A 6,352-nucleotide genomic window follows, 5' to 3' on the forward strand; every position below is an offset into this window, starting at 1 on the left:
CTGCGATTTGAAGTTGGTTTTCGATTCGGTTCCAAGGACTTACATTGATTGGCTAAGTGTGGACGGCGTTCCATGGGGATTTATGATTATGGATCGATAGGGATTCTTTCAGCAGCTACATTGACACCTTTTTCGGACATCCGAATTCAAGATCTAGCCTCGACTTCATTGATATTTTTGAAGAGCATTCGGTTCAAGGTCCGACCTCTATCACCCGAATACTTATATAGAGCATCCGGTTAGAGGTACGACCTCAGTTACTTGATACTTATGATTGGTTACTTGGGTACTTTTGGTGAGCATCCGGTTCGAGGTCCGGCCTCCGTACTGTCAGATTCTACTGATTGGGTTTGAGGTTCTGGTTCGATGTTCTCCGGTCTTGGCCCTTGGGTTATGTTCTCTTTAGTTATAGTTATTATGTGTACTCATTGGGCTTATGGGGGTCCAGTTAGGTGTAGTTAGCTTATAGATTACTTTAGTTAGTTCTTTCTACACTTGTGTGCATTCCATTGTTTACTTAGACTTCTGCTCTTAACCTCTGTTTGTGTTATTCCTTCTTTTCATATTGCCTTTACTCTTCAAGCTCAGTCGGCCTATGATGCTTATTGGGTACATGTTGTTTTGGTACTCATGCTACGCTCTGCATATGTTTTCGTGATGCAGGTCCGAGCACTAGTGGCCAGCGTTGATATCGAGCTTGGAGTAGTCTAATCCGGAGACGGGGGTGAGCACACAACATTTGTACTATTTCAGTCTCCATCTGTATATATAGGCTTGTCTTTTACCTTTCGAGACAGTCTAGTTTCTGTGGTCCACTTTTGGGACTTGTACTTGTGTTGTTAAGTAACTTTGTACTAGTGACTTCGAGGTTCTCGAAGGGATCTTTATTTGTATATATATGTTTTGGTTTGCTTCCGCCTGTTTATATTGTTATCTTAAATTTTGCCTACTCTTGTTTAGTTTCTGCTCTCAGACCCATTACTTGATGTTCCGGGTTACGGGTTGGCTTACCTACTGGTGGGTTATAGTAGGTGTCATCATGACTCGAGAAATTGGGTCGTGACATATATATATATATATATATATATATATATATATATATATATCATACTAATTGTTTACTTTATTTAATGTGGAGGTCATTGAGAAATATAATAGTGTTTAGTTAACTGTAGTATCCTTTCTTACGTGGCTACCTATTTGTTGACTTGTTTATATGTTGACGAGTATCATGAACCCACATTATTAATCTTATATTCCTCTTTCTATTTTATCATCTCGTTATTGAATATTCTAAAGTCTACCAAAAGATAAAACTCTTTACATTATGCAAAATCTATTGTTATGTGTTTATAAATAGATCAATTTTTTTTGGTGTATTCTTTAAATTTCAAGCACTACAACAAATCAATACTATTTTAATATCATTATATCAACTTATCAAATTGAGTGCAACTATTTCAATATCATTATATAAGACTTTTAAATTCTTGAGTCACCTTTTATTATTCTAAGTTTATATTATATTTTTTTAATTAAAATTTTTCATTGTTTACATTCTTACTTTATAAGGTTTGCATACCTACTACCTTTTCGAGACTTCACTTGTAGGATTACATTGAGTATGCTATAATTATTCAATTTATATATGACAACTAAAAAAATAAGACCTCGCTATGAAGTTTGGTTTTAGGCCCCCAAACTTGTTGAGACAGTCCTGGCGGCAATTAAGTTAATATCATTGCATCTAGAGTCGTTAGAACCTTTAACGTTATTTATATACATTATAGATAATCATATAATATTATTATCACTAAATATAATAACAATAATTATATTACTATGGTTAAATAATGGGAAAAAGCCCAAAATAGTCTCTAATCTTTGGGTTAAGACTCAAAATCATCATTGTATTTTTACATGGAGCACTAATCCTCATGTTTGCAATATTATTGCACTTTTGGTCCTTTCCTAAACTTTTGCCTTTTTTTTAATATTAATTTTGTACACAATTATATGTATTTCAATCGTTATATATATATATATATATATATGAACACATTGTTTTGTTCAGATGAAATATTATTGCAGCTAAACTAACAACCTACCTTTGATTCTCGAACTATATCAATTTATTGTTGAAATATGACGTTGCAAGAAAATAATTTTATATACTATTGTACGTGAAATCGACGTGATGAACTTCTTGATTTTAATTTAGAAAAGGAAAATGCATAAGTACCCCTCCAATCTATGCCCAAAATCTCATAGACACACTAATACTATACTAAGGTCCTATTTTTAACAAGGACCCCTAAAGTATACCCTTGGTATTAACCATTTGGCTCATAGTTGCTCTTATTTTTAACAAGGACCCCTAAAGTAAAACCATTAACTATATATTTATTATGTTACATAATCTAACTGCTCTAAATTTAAACCCTTCTCAAATAAATAATAAAAATCACATATGATTCATGTTTTTATCCTGATACGCTTGAAAATAATATTCAAAAAATTATTAATATCATGATATGTTACTATAGACCTATTTTAAGCCACCCCTCTCCCCTATTTATTATAACCCAACTCATAACTGGGGATCCAACTAAAGTTCATACTCGATTTTTCATCTAAAAATAATTTTTCATTAATGAAATTTTCTATCAATTATCCAATTGTCTTGCTCATTTCCTCTTTTTATTAATTTTTTAATCTCTTATTCTTAATTAGGATATCATGAACTCAAACTTGAAATGAACTTGCATATTCTTTTAATTTGAAATAATTATTTTTGTATAAATGTCGTCGTTATTTTACTCCTTTTTTCTCCCTCGTTTTGTCATAAGTTGAAAAAAATAATAATTAAAATTTAAAACGATGAACAAGATCCAAGAAGAAAAATAATGGAAGAGAGAGGGGGGGTCGTTATTTTACTCCTTTTTAAAATTTATTTACTATGAAACCAAAATCAAGTCAATCATATGAACTCATATATTAAGTAATTTAAAATTATTTTAAATGAAAAATGACCTAAAATACCCTTAAACTATGAGATTTGGTACAAGATTGCCCTCCATCCACCTTATAAGTGTGGACCGTTAGAAATAAGAGTATGTTTGAGCCAAAAGGGTTGACGTCAGGGGTATTTGAAGGCCTAAAGGTGGATGGAGGGTAGTTTTGTACCAATTCAAATAGTTAAGGGGCATTTTAGGCCCTTTTTCGTTTATTGTATTTAATGAGTGAGATTCCTCTTTCTTTAACAAATTTTTGTATCGCATGATTTTAAACTTGTCGCAAGGAAAGTTATAATTAAAAGCACTCCAAAAAGAGAAGAATAATTCTTTTTGAAACTGATTAAAAAGGAGAGTAAGACAAACAAACTAAAATAAATAAATATCATATTTACCAACATAAGTTGTGGTAGAAAGAGCGAGATTCTCTGGGATCCGTCCTTAACAAAAGTCTTGAATTCAAGCTCTAAATAAAATATGAAAAAAGAATCTAATTAGAAGTGTCTTCCTCAAAAATGAGCTTTGCAATATATAGATCCAAATTAATCGATTTTTAATAGATATTGTTAAACACCGAGTAAGAAATCAGAAATAAAAGATTTAAATTTCAATCTTAACATATGTAGACTTGTCTCTCATTTTAAGAGTCAACTTTTGTGCAAAATTGCTTCATTTACAATTCTTCAACAGAAGGAAAGAAGAAGAAGAATCCACCATTTGGAAGGTCAACCTCATTCTCGCCAGCTAGGTGAAAGTTTGTTCTGGTAAGTTCTTTCAAAATATGCTTTCGAAAGTTTGTTTGTTTTTTGAATTACTGGTATGAGAGGGGAATTTTTTATTGTATCTAATGAGTGAAATTCCTCTGTCCTTAACAATTTCTTTGTATCTCATGATTTTAAATTTGTTGCACCGAAAGTTATACTTAAAAAGGTTATTTGAATTTGAGATTTAAAAAAGAATATTTTAAAATATTTTTAATTTTAAAATATTGTGAAAACATTAGTTTATAGATCTAATAAGATTTTTTGTAACTATGCGAAGGGCGAATAAATTTACTAATATTTGTGAAACTTGTGTGTACAGGTAGAGATGGCGGCTGCTTACGCTGCACTAACTTCTGTGTTGGGAACCATAGAGAAGGTTTTAGGGTCCAACGAGATTCATAAGTGTTAAATTAGGTCTTAGGCCTAACTCACACCCCAAAAGCTAGCTCAAAGGAAGGAGGATTGCCCAAGCCTTATAAGGAGTCCACCCATCTCATTAACCACCGATGTGGGACTTTTGTCATTCTTTAACAATAAGCAACAATTGAAATCACTCTACGCGATGTTTGACACTCTGCAAAAGTCTCTAATTGGCAAATGTGATGGCGGAGAACCAATTATTACAAAGGATTTGCAAGTAAGAATTAAAGATGTTGCACTAGATGCAGAAGATGAAGTTGAATCACTAATGAAACAACTTATTATTGATCTGGATGAAGATGATGAATGTTGTCGTGCGAAGCTTGATAAGGTCTCTCAACAGGTTATACAAGCAACTGATTCTGTCAATGAAGAGCTGATCATCAAGCAGAAGATCAACAATTGTCCAGAAGCTGATGAAAATAACGTTTCTCCACTATTAGATGATTCAATCCGTGAGAACGTTATGGAAGGGTACAATGAAGAAACAAAAAATATGGTTGAAAGACTTACCAAAAGCTCAGGAGCAAATAAACTGCAAGTGGTTTCTGTTGTGGGGATGGCGGGCATAGGTAAGACAACTTTTACCAAAACTATATTATTCGATAACTCTATTAAGAGGGTCTTTCATATTCGTGGTTGGATTACTTTGTCTAACAACTATGATTTAAAAAAGTTGCTCCTAGTCCTCCTTCATGATGTTATTAAAATGGAAGTCAAGAATTCTGATGAAATGAATATTGGACAACTAGCTGGTCGCATAAACCAAGGTTTGCAGGGACAAAGGTATTTGATTGTTGTGGATGACATATGGAGCGATCAAGATTGGGATAGAATTTCACATTAGTTTCCAGATTGTGGTAACAGTAGTCTAATTTTGTTGACTTCTCGAGACAAAAAGGTTGGTGAGCATGCTGCTTGCAATACTAAAGATGGTTTGGTACCGATGCGTCTTCTGACACAGGAGGAAAGTCGGTATCTGTTTTACCACAAGGCATTTGGGAAAAATTACAGTATTCGAGGGTCAGAGGTTGATGAATTCGAAAAGGTTGGAGAGGAAGTTATAACAAATTGCAAAGGATTATCGCTAATGATTACTGCGGTTGCTGGTATACTCTCTAGCAAGAGTAAACTGGATGAGTGGATGGAAGTAGCTCAAAGTGTAAGCTCATTAGTAAATGATGATGATTACCAACAATGCTTAAAAGTTGTTGCTTTGAGCTACAATCATCTTCCTTCTCTAATGAAAGCTTGTTTTTTGCATTTCGGAGTTTTCCCAAAAGCCCATGTCATTCCTGTGAAGAAGTTGATTAGATTATGGATTGCAGAAGGACTCGTAAATCTTAATGGAGTTGAGGAATTCAAACAAGTAGCTGCTCGTGTTTTACATGATCTTATTGGGAAAAGTCTAGTTATTGTTGACAAGCAAAGCTTGGATGGGCAAATTAAGACATGTAGGATTCATGATCTTTTTCATGATTTTTGCTCGAAGGAAGCTGAAAGCGAGAATCTTCTGTATGTTGCTGGTTCAGATTCCACCACTGTTTCTCAATTACACACAAATTTCCGTCAAGGTTGAAGGTGGATGTCAGTTCAATCAAAACTTGATGATCCTTACTCCAGTCAGTATACTCCTATTGAAATACGCTCTCTTTATGGATATTGTAAATTTTTTCATAAAGGAGTTTTTCATTTCAAACTACTAAGAGTATTGGACTTGGAGAAATATAAGATCCCAAGACTCATTAATAATTTCGAAAATGGTAATAATTAACAAATATTAGATTTGAATACATAATTCAAAAAGTACAGCGAATTTAATATTAAAAATCTTAAAAGTCAAATCTATCGGGTTTGAATTCATAGGAATGTCAAATTGAATAGTAAGAATGTTAAAAATCAAACTTATCAAGTTTAAATCTTAAATCAGCCCTTATCGTGATGCATGTGTTCCATCTACATGAGAGGTCGGATCTTGAGGGTCGGTTATGTGAATACAATAGCCTTTACCTAGATATGTATATAAAAGCTAATTAAGTATCTATAAATCTTTGAACTGCATGTGAACAAGTTTCTAGTCTAGAATTAACATGAGGTTGAGACAGTGATGGCTGTCCTGGAGCACGAGAAGAGCTCACCGCTGATTTGAACATA

The 6,352-nt window shown here is 33.2% G+C and overlaps 1 pseudogene; it reads left to right on the top strand.

The window, feature by feature from the left end:
* Window positions 1–4,103: 4,103 nt before the first annotated feature.
* LOC125852313 (putative late blight resistance protein homolog R1B-8) lies at window positions 4,104–5,972 on the top strand (annotated as a pseudogene).
* Window positions 5,973–6,352: the final 380 nt, after the last annotated feature.

This window comes from Solanum stenotomum, unplaced genomic scaffold, assembly GCF_019186545.1.
Source record: "Solanum stenotomum isolate F172 unplaced genomic scaffold, ASM1918654v1 scaffold33675, whole genome shotgun sequence".
Taxonomy (NCBI): Eukaryota; Viridiplantae; Streptophyta; class Magnoliopsida; order Solanales; family Solanaceae; genus Solanum; species Solanum stenotomum.